Genomic DNA, 14,058 nt, shown 5'->3' with positions numbered 1-14,058 from the left:
CACACACACACACACACAAAAAAAAAAAAAAAAGGTCCTACTTACTGCCATATCACCACTAATCAGGGCTTATGTGTGACTGGAAAATTAGAACCTTCACACGTGGCAGGCAGGAGACCTAGAGGCATAGTGTCAGAAAGAAAACATCTAAACGCTGATGTGATTACCAAGGACAGAATATTCCCCTGTACCCATGTAGCTCTGGAAGACGTCCAAGTTATTAATAGCTATGGTGACAGGACTGTACATTATATTGTTTCCTCATCGACGAGAACGGAATGTTAGGCTGTGAGGATTGTGACATGGAAACTATGTGGGTTGGCTCTGGTGTGTTTTTATTTTCTCCTTTTGAGGGCTTTCTGTCCTTTGTGCTTTTTAACCACTGCTTGTGGGCAGACATCTTCATGGATGATGAACAAGAAATGACCTCATGGAAACAGTCTGGTGGTGACCCACAATGGATTTAAAACAAATAAATACATTGATCACCCTCCAAGGTATACAGAGGGATGTGAAGTGACTTAGTTCCCCTCATGCTGGTTCGATTCACTTAAGAGAGTTAATCTGTACTTCTTTACTATGAATCAGTGGGCTAAATGCCTGTGCCATCCTAGGCTGGCTTCAGATTTCCCTCCGAGCTGAAAATGGCATTTTTGTTGCTACTGAGATTGAGATTAACTAAAGAAAAAAAAAAAAAAAGGTGGGGGGAGGGCACAGATCTGGACAGTCCCAGGCCCCACTCTGCCCCTTGGGCAAAAGCCAGATTCTGGCACAGAAACATAGTTAACACCCTGGGCAGGGTAAAATGAAGAGAAGAATAAAAACCACCAAAGGTGATGTTAAAAATATTCTGTGATTGTATAAAATCATTCATTTCTTCATAAGGTGTTAATGTGTTTCTTCAATTGTTTACTCAAAGGGACTTTTCCTTTTGCATTTATCATACAAAATTTAAGTATTTTTTGCAGACATTTTACAAGGCTCTTTGAATTAAGCTGTCTCATCAGTCTTCATTTGTCTCTGATTCTTCCAAGTTTTGATTAGTGTATGGCAAAGTAGGAAGGCACTCATCTTATTCCTTCATGTTTTAGAATTACTTCATTATAATCTCCAAACAATTTGCTTTTATAATGGTGAGAGTTGATGCTTTAAGCATTATTGCTGCCTTCTTTTACTCAACAATCCAGATTGTTATACTATTATACTAGAGGCCCAATGCACAAAATTCATGCATGGGGGTGTGTCCCTCAGCCCAGCCTGCACCCTCTACAATCTAGGACCCCTCAAGGTATGTATGACTGCTCTCTCCGTGGCCACAGACATCTTGGTTGGGCTAATTTGCATACTAGCTCCTGATTGACGGGTGGGCGTGGGACAGTGATGGCTAATTTGCATATTATTCTTTTATTAGATAGGATCCTCAATACTAGGAGCTCTGGATTTTTATTTGTTTGTTTGTTTGTAATCTTTGGATCCCAGTAGGCTTACTATTTAATAAGTATTCCAAGAATATCAAAGAGCTAAGGTATTCCCTTTAGAATTATTACTTAGAAATTTATTTTCTTTTGTTTGTTTTGTGCACTCCCCCTCAGAAAAACCTAGGAAATGATTATTACGGACAAAAACAAAACAAAACATCTCCCCCTACACAACTGTACACACATATAAACCCCACACAGTAATTAATATTAATTCTGTATAATTTAATTTCTCTTCTAAGCCCTGGCCAGTTCAGCTCACTTGGTTGAGCATTTGTTCTGAGCACCAAAAGGACACTACTTCAATTCCTACTCAGGGCACATGCCCAGGTTAAGGTTAGATCACTGGTCTCAGTGGGAGAGGCAGCCAACTGATTTTTATTTTTCTGTTTCCCTCTTCCTTCCTCTCTCTCTAAAATCAATAAAAACAATAAAAATAATTTCTGTATTAATAATAATCCATAAATTTTAAAGTATGCAATAGGATAGCAGTTTGGGGTCTTTTCAATTGTTTTGATTTTAGGATCCTCCTAGATTTTATGAAGACTCAAACACTAATTCTGTAAATATTCACTTTTTAATTTTGACACAATTTTCTATTTTAAAGTATTCTTCAGCACTATCAGAATTGTGCCCCCACCATGAAAGAGGTATGCATTTCAAAACCTTTGTATTTCCTTCTGAGTTCCCCACTTGGTCATATTAGATGTTCTTTTCAATTTAATCATTTTTTAAAGCTTACTAGAAGTTTTTAAAAGATACCATTTTGACTATGATAAACTTTGGCAGTCTGAATTCCTTGTGTTTCTTAGTCTTTTTCCTGGAGCTTGCCCAAGGCAAGGTCTAACACTGTAATATCATTAGAAGGAGGCTTTATTTCCAATTTTCAATCATTTTTAATTTCATCATTCAAAATGGAAGGCCATGTCTTGAGGATAAGTGTCAGTGTACACTTTGAAGATAATGAGATTATGTTTGTAACTCAGTTAATTCTTGAAGTCACTTTTCTGTTTTGTATTTTTTTTTCAATTTATGTATGTTTTTAAAAATTGACTCTGTTACCTTGAATGAGTTTCATTAGACATGCCTTCTCTTTTGGCTTCTACCATCACTTTTATTTTTTCTCATTGGGACAAAATAACCTTTTGGCTATTCTAATTCAAATTTTATTAAGGATAAAATAATTACATTTTAGAACTATTATTTAGGAACTTACTATACATCTTCTCAATTCCATGTCCCCAGCTCCTGCAAGAGAAACAGTGCAGCTCATATCATGGAAAACACACACACACCCACCCACACACACACACACACACACACACACACACACACACATTAGGTGAGCTTGAGCTTACACAGGCATGTAACTACCAAGCCAGGTCTAGAGCCTAGATTTCTATAGTTCCAGTCCAGTGCTCCTTATGAATGAAGGAGTATCAGACTCCTCCACTCTGCACATCATAGTGACTGGCCTATTTTATTTTTCCTCTGAGAAAATAGAATAACAAATAGGACACATTTATTATTTCTCTTTCTTTACCTCAGGCTGTCTAAAATTATCTTAAAAAAGCAAAAGTTATGTATTCTTTTGCCATTTAAAGATGCACAGATAAATAACAAAGCAATAACCCTAGGGGGGAAAAATAGTGCTAAGAGATATTCACACAATTCACAAACTACTATCACATGTAGCATCTCATTTAATACTCACTTGTGTACAGTACATGTGAATATTAGCCTTTTTATCATTCAGCATATTAAGGGTGATGACAGTGAATTTTTCATGTTCAAACACACACAAGAAGGCAATATATCCTGACATCCAATTCTATATCAGCTAACTGGACTTTTTTCTTATTTTCCTTTTTCTTTACTTTCATTCCTCTTCTTTAATGCATTTTGAATCTCACCATCTTTTCATATATGAATATAATCTATTCACTTTTAATGTGATTTCATATATGTCTGGAAACATTCTGGTATTTTTAATTTGTGCTGCTAATCTGTCATGCTTCTTACTTGTTTGTTGCTGTTTTATTTCTTGCCTCTGTTACTTAGTTGGGTTCGTTTTCTTTTTTAGGTTTAAATTTTCCCTCTATTTGTTAGAAATGTAAGCTGTCTATATTTTTCTAGTATTTTCTTATAATTTTAATATGAAGAGCCCCACAGGTGTTCCATGGGAGACCTTTCAAGTCAGCTTCTGTTTTTTGTTGACATGGTAAGTTCCTTGCATTCTGATCGATCCCTCAAGTCTCTAGGCTCACCTCATAGTTTCTCTGCCAAAGAGGTGAATCTGCCATTTATAAATGTAAATCTGTGTGCTAGATGTACTCACTGCTAATATGGTTTATTATTTCTAGAACTTTTTAGTAGATAGGGCTGGGATTTTAAAAAATGTTTTAGTCTTTAACTTCCAAATCAAACCAGAAACCACAGAATTTTTTCTCATCTTACCTTACTCTATATTTGGATCTCCCTTCTCTTATGGTTTTTTTAATATTAGCATGTTAAGTCATTTGATCAATCTTACCATACAAATAAAATATTTCAGGATTATTTTAATAATACTACATTATAAATGGTTACTAGTTAAAAACCAATATTTTTAAATTTCCTTTTGCTTTTAGACTATAGTACAGATGTACAGTAAAAATCTTGTTCAAAAGTTACCTGAATTAATTCCTTTATTGTGCACTAGATGCCTAATGCATGAAATTTGTTCACAGGGGTGGGTGTCCCCTCTGCCCAGCCTGCATCCTTTCCAATCCGGGAACCCACACAGGATATCCGACTTCCCAAGCATCAGGCCTAAACTGGCAGTTGGACATCCCTCTCACATCTGGGACTGCTGGCTCCTAACTGCTTACCTGCCTGCCTACCTGATTGCCCCTAACTGCCCCTGCTGTAGGCCTGGTCACCCCCAACTGCCCTCCCCCCTGCCAGCCTGGTTGCCCAATACAGCCTGCTGTTCAGTTGTCTCTCACTAACCCCCCTGCCAGCCTGGTTGCCTGATGTAGTCTGCTGTTCGATTGCCCATCAGGCTGTTTTGGTCATGATGGCTCCTGACTTTTTATATTGTATATTAGGATGTTTGATTAGTATTTAAATATGCCTCTTAGTTCAATTATATCTGCTTACATTTAATTTTATGGTTTAATTTTTATTTTTTGGATTACATTTTACTTTTTAATATGTAAAGAACTTAGATGTGTCAAAATTATATTAAAAAGATACTCAGAGATTTATTCCCAGTTTTACCTAGTCAAGCACATTTCTACCAATCCCCTATAATATTTTATTAGGTTTGAATTTAACATATTTATGTTTCTTTTTTCTGGCATAAAATATAGCATACCACATGTGTTTTGCAGTTTGCTTTTTTCCATTAAACAGTAAACCTTTGTAATCACTTCATATTAGTTTGTAGAGCACTTTTTCATTCCTTTTAAAAACAAATGCATTTTATTAACTTTTTAATAAGTTTTGAATGTTTACAAATTGGATAGGTGAGAAATTGTACTCTTTTCCATTTTTAAACAGTAGTAAGAACAGCATGCTACTTCTTGGAGTGACCAGTTTTCTCTCTTCTCAGTGGATTCAACATTTCATGAGTATTAGGTATACCTCTGGATAATTTTTGTACTTTATCTAATTCAGTCACAATATGACTACATCTGCTTCCCAGATAAAATAGAGAGGGTATTCTTGAAGACAAAAGCTTCCTGACTGTGAGATAAAAATGACAAGCCCCAAGCTTTTGTTTTCTAATTCTGTGATCTCTAACATAGATGAAAATAACCCAGGATAATCCATAGCCATTATATCATTCATTCTATGCTTATCGATGACAGTAGTTGTATAGCCTACCACATCCTTTTCTTTATTTGGGGACTTTATTTTCCATAATTTCAGAAATAATTTCAGTATCTCCTTCATCACTGGGTGTCATACACTATCAGTGTCCCATCCTCTAATGATAGCAGAATCTATGCTGCCTTCAAATCTAACCAGGTCAGATAACACATTTCAGATTCTTGTTTCCCTGAGAGTGTTGTCTGTACCAATTACTATGCTAAAGAAAGCTCAGGTAAAAAAAAAAAAAAATCCAACTCTAGCTAATTTTCCCCAGATTTTTCACAGCATAGTAAGTGGATTACAGAATCTTTGAGGCAGTTGAGGAATAGTCTCTAGATTGAGCATTGAAGATTTCTGTACTCCAAAGTTGGGATGCCAACAAAGATGCAGAATTTGAGAAATCAGGAAGGTGCTTACCGAATCAGAAATTTGTCAAGTTGGCAAGCTGTTCCTCAAATTTTACTGACTACATATGTAGGTTAACTTAGTTCAGATTGCTCCAATGATTGTTTCTTTGGGCATAATTTCTTTCTTTTGTTGAAGTTAGTTACTTATCTTTTTCTCCAAAATTTTGTGACTCATGATTTTGCCTTGATCCTTTAACCTGAGGCAGTTAAGTGTTCTGCTTTATTTGTTTGTGTTAACCACCTTAGAGAGGGGTGAAATAAGCAGATGTGGTTTCCATTTGAGACTATTTTCATAGGGAGCTGGGAGAGCTGAATGTACTAAGTGTCAATGTTCCTTCTTGACTAGTCTGAGTGGCCCCAGAATCCCTGATACATGGGCGTTATCATTCACTCTAACCAAGCCTTCAGATGCATAGATCCTACCCATTCTGTTTGGCTGAATTCATCCATTACCAAGTGCATTCTATGGGTCAAAGGCGATTCTAGCGTCTGAGGAGAGCTCTTAAACCCTCACAGTTAGTAAGAATGGTAGAAATTATAATACCTTGACAGGTGCTATGCTTGAAGTATATGCAGAGGGCTTTGAGCACTAGAAAGGCAGAATCATTAAGAAGAATACAGTACATCTAAATTTCTTTCCCACTTCCTGAGATTGCGGCATTCTAAATGGCAATGTACGCTTCTCACCTTATACCTGCCAATCTATATTTAAAAATAAATAGTATTTTAAAAAGAGTTTCATCTTTTTAAAATTTTTTCTTCAGATTTTCCTAATGCCCTGCACTTCGCCTTCATAGCACTTGACAACATTGCTTTTTAAATAGTTATATGTGGGGTTAGTTGTCTAACTTCTTTTCTCTCAACTACATTATAACTTCCTAGAAACAGAAATTGTGTCTGTTGGAACAAGACCACATATTCAATGCCACATATGCAGAGGAGGAGCTTTAGAAATATGAGCTAAGTAGACTACCTATGGTCATTTGTTTGAATAATAATACAATAATTAAAAGTAATAATACAAGAATCAACTCTGTGCTTCACACACTCACAACAGTAAGCCTGGTTTTGCCCCACCCTGAGTGTGCTTATTTGAGCGAGTGAACTTATTTTAGGTGTTCCACACATAAAACCAAAGCATCTTCACAGAGAAAATTTCACTGGGCTTCTTTGTGAATTTGGCACCAAATATAAGTTGTATTTCACAGTTGAAAAGTGAAAGAGGAAGGCATCAATTAATCCAGTCTTATTATCATGCTCATGACTCATCCAAGATGAGAGGACAATTACACCTCTTTTCCACTGCTCCCTCTTTGTCCTACTCACCTGGATAGCCACACAGAAGAGGGGAGGGGACCACTACTTATCACACATGGCTGTCAGTGCCCAGTACTTCTTATCAAGTGAGTTATGCACTTCAGAGTTTTAAGGGAACAAGAATTTTGGGGGCCTGTGATCTTGTAAGGCTGTTAAGAAGATAAGATGTAAAGAGGACATAGGTAAAGGTAAAATTAAATAATAATTAATAATAATAATAATGCAAATAAGAAAATATTTAAGAAGTAAATATTGGTCTGATATTTGGAAGGGTGGTTTTAAATGTTGAAATACTTGTCACAGTGATTTATTTCCTGGTGGTATCCTTCTCAAGATAAAAGATTCAATTATGTTTTCTTATTTAGATATGATACTGAAAGCATAGATCACGTGTCAATTAAATTAATCAAGAACAAATTTGTTTTTGCTTTATTTAACTTGGTTTTAATGGCCTGACATGAGCCATAGTAATACTTAATCTTGATTCAGAGATGGAACTTCAAATCAATTCAGTGTTAGTTATAACTTAAAACTCATAAACAAATTTTAAACAGAACCTTTGAAGCAGGAATAGTTACAAATGAAAATATTAGTATGACTTGAAACTAGCATAAAGCAATTTAAATTGAAATACTGAGATTTTGCTAATAACCAGAAACTAGTGACATATAAGTTATATCAGTAAAAATTATATACTATAGTGTCACAACCCCATCACTCAGACTAAAAATACAAGCACAGGGAGACAGAAAATGGTGTAGAAATTCTCCTGAGAAAAACAAGCAACTTTGAATGTGTTTTTTCATTATTTACCCTATTTGAAGCCAGACTCCAAATGTGTATATAGATAGAAATGAAAAGGTTAGGTGGATATTTGTCCCTAAAAAGACATTTGGAATTTAGAATTGGGTGATTTGCCCTGGCCAGTTGGTTGAAACGTCATCCCATATATAAAAAATTAGCAGGTTTGATTCCAACTCAGGGCACTTACCCAGGTTGCAGGTTCAATCCCTGGTTGGTATGCTTGCAGGAGGCAGTCAATCAATGTCTCTCTCCCTTACTCTCCTTTTCTCCCTCTCTATAAAAGTCAATGGAAGCATGTTCTTGGATGAGGAATTAAGACAAAATAAAAAGGAAAGAGTTGGGTGCCTCCTGTGAGAGTGGAGAAAGTGAGAGTTAAGGGTTTCCTGGTCTCATGAGATTTCAACTCTCAGCACTCAGTTTTTATCCAGGGGAAACCTGTTGGTGACATCATTGCCAGCTGAGTATAGAAGATGGTTTGAAACATGTGAGTCATGATTTCTTTAGTTTCAGAATGATAAAAATGCAGAAACCCTTTGAAGGGAGTGGGGAGATATATACTGCAATTAAGAGCAGACTCCTGTAAGTGATATGATTAGGGTAAGGCTTGGCTGAGTTACTGGGGGCTTATGGAACGTTTAAGGATATGTGTTATAATTTTACATATATGTATTATAGGATTTTATATTGCAACTCTTTCTGCCTCAATTTCTGCTAACACCCCAGAATGACAGTGACTGGGACAGTACAGTGAATGTTAGGCCCTCTTTGTAACATATACAGACTTTTCAAAGGGAAGGAAGGAAAACTTGTTTCCTGTCACTTGTGCCCCTCAGCAAGATTAAAGATAGGAAAAGGGGCCAGAGAGAAAATCAGGAAAGATTGATGAAAGATTTATTTGGCCACACATGAAATTCCATCTTTAGGGAGGGTTGTAGGATGTGTGCTAGTTTTCAATGTGGAGTTTAATGGGAGGGGCTTCATGAGAACCCCAGAGAGCATGGGGAAATGATTTTATGCAGTGGAGAGACTCAGAGAGCCAGTACCTTGTGTAGACCTAAAGGAATCAGACTCAGGGTGTGATACCCTTGGAGAAACCTTCAAAACTAGAGTTTGCAGTGTTTGGAGGTGATGCCAAAGAATGTTCCTGCACTGAGCTCACCCCTCCCTCCCCTTGCTGGAGCCAGTGCTATATGGAGGTGCTCCCAACACTTTACATGGGCCACATGGAAGGAGTCAGCATGGGCATGTCCAGAGTAGTGCTCTCAAATTCTCACATTAGCTGCTAGTCTTGGTAAAATGCACACTCTGATTCAGCAGGTCTGGAATGGAGCTCCCAGGTGATGTCACTGATGCTGGTCACTAGACCATACTTTAAGGGCCCAAGAGCACTGTCTTATGGGGTCTCCTACAGAGATCAGGGAGATGTTGGGGGAAGAAAGGCATTCCTCCTGCTGATGTCCATGGGCTCCAGAGAGATCACCAACAGCAGTGGGAATAGAAATGCATCCATCTACCAAGACCTTGGTGAGAGAGAAAACCTGCAGGGAATCCCCAAAGAATTCTACATCTCCCACAAGAGAAAGGCAGATTTGTCCCATTCACAGGCCCAGAGGGGGAGCCACCAGGCAAGTAAGAACTCTCATCTCTCCTCTCTTCCCCAACTTCTGGAGCTAGCAAGGAAGACTCATCTTGAGACATGGGGAGAAAGGTAGGCAGGTGGTTTATGGACATAGGAAGGGTCCACATCTATGGTTGGTGGAAGGTGAGTGGCCTAAGCAACTTCTATTTCAAAAATAAATAAATAAATAAATAAATAAATAAATAAATAAATAAGTAAATAAATAAATAAATAAAGTAGATTTTAGATATTTATACTATGAGTTCCCCACCTCATGTAGTGTGACAGATACTAGTTGTTTGACAAATCCCCTTCTCGCCTGGTCACAGAGTAGAGCCATTTTCCCAGCTTGCCTTCCAGTTGAGTCAATTTCACATCTGCATTCTGGCCAATAGGATATGAGCAGTAGTGACATGAGCCACTTGCAGGCAGGTCATGACGCCCCCATGTTCCACTCTCTTTGCTCCAATCCGTTTCTACTGGCTAAATAAAAAGCCCTTTGAAGACCAAGAGGAGGTTGGAGACATGAGATGGAAGAACCGTTGGTGTCTGGATAACTGTTTGGACTCAACATGTACAGGACTATAACTTAAGGAAGCAAATGCAAATACAGATCCATTGTGTTAAGCCATAGATTCTATAGATTGCAAAGCAGCCTACTTGAGTAATAAACATAGGTAGAGGTGGACACTTAAGAGAAATCATTTGTTAGAGTAAAACTGGGAAATAATAGCAACTTATAACTTTTAAAAATATATGTTTTATTGATTTTTCTTTTACAGAGAGAAATGGAAAGAGATAGAGAGTTAGAAACATCGATGGGAGAGAAACATAGATCAGTTGCCTCCTGCACACCTCCTACTGGGGATGTGCCCACAACCAAGGTACATGCCCTTCACCGGAATTGAACCTGGGAACTTTCAATCCACAGGCCGACACTCTATCCACAGAGCCAAACCAGTTAAGGTGCAACTTGTAACTTTTATCAGTTGTTTTTTCTTTGAGTTAGTGTGGGCAAAGTTTTACTTCTGAATGCTCTGTATTCCACCTTTGTAGGTTTTGCCTTTTTCATCTGGGGCTAGTAATCATAATGAGATAATGTCATCTCAAATTATCTACTTCCTACCCTAGACAACCTTTCCTGGTGGAGACTGTTGCTATGTGAATATCTCCTCTGTGAAGGAACTTTCCTTGCTTTTTTAAAAAATATGGAATGTTATCATTTTATAACAGCTTTTAATCCCAAGGGAATGACAACAGTCTTCTAATTGCAAAATTTAATGAAGAACTATTTCCCTTATAAGGTACATGTATGCACAATCTATCTAAATAGAAAAGAATCCAAAGAGTTACTGTTGTAACTTTAAAGATATTTTATTTAACAATATCGATGAACAATAACAGGGACTCTGTTAGGCGGACCTACTCTTTCTGTTGTAACACAAGGACCCGTTTCATTGAATAATGTTTAATGAATCCCCAAAAACAGGCTCAGTAAGAAAACCTCTCCTTAGAGTGTGACAATTTATACACCTTTCAAACAATTGTTTTAGATCATGGACCTCTAGCTCCTTTGTTTGCTGAAATATTAAGAGATCAAAACCTCAGATTGAATTTGGTTTTATTCCACTTTTCTTTAGAGCTTTGATCTCCCCCTTGGAATTTATCAATAGTTTCATTCTCTTTCATTTTCTTTAGACTTTAGAAACTAAGTGGTGACATCAGGAAAATGTCATCTGGGTAAGCTCACAGCCTTCCTTTGAAGCAGCACATGTTCCCTGGGGCTATAGGAAAAGGCAAGCTAGCAGATATACCAGGATGTCTGTGGATAACTCTATTCAAAAGATAAAAGAGACACACATTCAATGCATTCCTCTTATAAAACAACAATTGAAATTAATGCATAGATTTTTTTCACCTTTAATATTTTCTTATGAAAAGACATCAAGATTTTCTTCTGCCATTGTAACATGTTAAACTAAATAAAGCCTGTATTATAGTGTGCTGTCAAAGGAAACAAATATGATCTTTTAGGTATAGACGTTTTTTAAATCTGAAAAGTGATCTGAGAAATTAGAACAAGTGATAGAGATATATTATAGGTATCTCATAAGACTGACCCTTTGAAAAAGTCATCTTTAAAGTTTTACAAATCACCCTGGATTTTAGAGAAACTTACTGAAACCATCATAATGGAACATCCCAGGGGTCTGCAGTACTTAGGTAAAGTAAAAAAACTACAAAGGTAATTCTTTCCCCTCTGTAACTCAGCATGCTACAACCCTTTGCTTTGTGGGTACCTTTGTAACTCACATGAGTAGAACATTGTAGTAGAACTTCTTTGTTAAAGTCATTGTTTATGAATAAGATGTAAAGGAAGTAGTATGGAGGTGGGAGAATATAGTTTAATTTACCATTGAACAATAAATAGAAATATAATTGCTTTCTTCTTCATTGCATGAATTTTTATGTTCAGCTAAAAACAATTTGAAAAATGTAATAAAATTACTTGAAACTTTTACTTGGAACACAGTTGGTTTCTCTCTCTCCCCCCCCCCCCCATCTCAGTTAATTTAGGAATATTTTTGTGGAAAATTTTCTGATGAAAATTAAAATAAATTCTATTAATTTCTAACTAATGATACACATATAAAACTTTTGTGGGAACTTGAGGGTCTGCTGAATCAAGTGATGAAGGCTTAGATCTGATGTGTTGAGTTAGTATAGGGCTGGGGTGTTGATCTGTGAGTGCCTTGGGTGGGGCCTGGATGAGGCTGGTTGACCTATTTGGAAATGTCTTTTGTGCGAAGTGTATCATTGGGCATGTGGTGGTATTATTGATATGAGAAAATGCTAAGTAACAGATTTACTATCTGAAAAGGGATTTACTATCGGGGAAAGGGAGGGAGGAAGAGACTGAATATAAACTGTGCACCTATAAATGAGGACAATGGGGGAGGGGGAGGAGGCGGAGGGTGGGGTGGGAATCTGGTGGAGGGGGGAAGAAATGAGGAACCTTTGTAACAATATGAACAATAAAGATTGATTTAAAAAAAATAAAAGTTAGAAAATAGATTAACCAGTAGATGAAATTTATCCACAATTTTCAAATGTTATTATATAATAACCTCATGATCTTTATTGTGGTATGAGTTGAGTTTGATGTCTGGCTGGAAATTGGCAGCTCTAGAATTTTGACAGAAATGTACCCATCCTTTTAAACTATGAAATTAAAAATACACTTTTTGTCTAAGTTGTTTAATGCTCATATGTGAAGTTCACTTGCAAATATAAGATTTTAATTGGTTGTTGCTTTTATCCAGTAGATTTATGTAAGCATAATTCTACTAAAGTAGATACCACTATTAAGAAAAGTAATGATATGTTTTTCCACCCTATAAAATACATTTTAAATCATTTTAATCCACTACAAACATTTTGATAGTTTTTAGAGACCCCTCATAAAGCATTTTTAAAAAAAAAGCAATTGGGCAGTGTTTGAACATAGGGTAATAATTCATACTAATTATATTGCTAAGCATAAGGTCTTAGGCTTAATAATATATCAATCATAATTCATACCATATGGTCTAATAGTAATTAAATACATTAAATATATAGAAAATATACATAATTGTCAAAATCTTGCTTATGTAGAACAACATTCAGTGCTTTATTAACCATAATAGTACCTTTATTTATTTTCTTGACAATGTTTTAATCATTAAAGAATGATTCTGAGTGTACCTTTAATACACACACAGACTTGGATTTTATCTCATGCTATCAGGGCTATTAATGCTTTTGAGTCTTTGCTGATGATTCTGTCATGTATGTAGAATGGGTACAATCAGATAGTTCTAAAATATTGATTAAACATACTGAAGTCTTACTCCACTGTGGAGAAAACAAACAACTAAACACAAAGACCTTATTGACTTAGGAGATCATGTTTTACAAAATTTTCAAGGGGTTTTCCCTTTAGCTCTATAAGGTCACAAATGTTAGAGGAGGCAAGTGATTACTGGACAGATTAAATACTTACTATTTCATGATGCTCATGGTACCTCTAGTAGGTGATTGTCAGGTTCAGCTTATGATGATACAAACCCCAAACTGTGATCATGTCAATATGAATGGAAAGTGTCCTTTGGATCCTCAGTTCTTGGGACTCCTTACTTCATGTAATCTTTCCCTACAATAGTTTGCCATCAGTTTCACACAAAGTTATTTAAATTTGAAGGTTTTAAAGATATCCTATATAATAAAGAGGTAATAGGCAAATTGACCATCACTCCAACACACAAGATGGCCACCCCCATGTGGACACAAGATGGCCACCACAAGATGTCCAGCAGGGGAGAGCAATTGGGAGGGAACAGTTCTGCAAGGGAGGGCAGTTGGGGGAGACCAGGCCAACAGGGGAAAAAAATTAGGGGTGACTAAGCCAGGAGGGGAGGACAGTTAGGGGTGACTGGGCCAGCAGGGGATGATAGTTGTGGGGGAACAGGCCTTCAGGGGAAGGCAGTTGGGAGCAACTAGGTCTGTAGGGGTGAGCAGTTGGTAGGGACCAGGC

Source organism: Pipistrellus kuhlii, unplaced genomic scaffold (assembly GCF_014108245.1).
Source record: "Pipistrellus kuhlii isolate mPipKuh1 unplaced genomic scaffold, mPipKuh1.p scaffold_m20_p_3, whole genome shotgun sequence".
Lineage (NCBI taxonomy): Eukaryota > Metazoa > Chordata > Mammalia > Chiroptera > Vespertilionidae > Pipistrellus > Pipistrellus kuhlii.
This window is presented reverse-complemented; position numbering follows the sequence as displayed.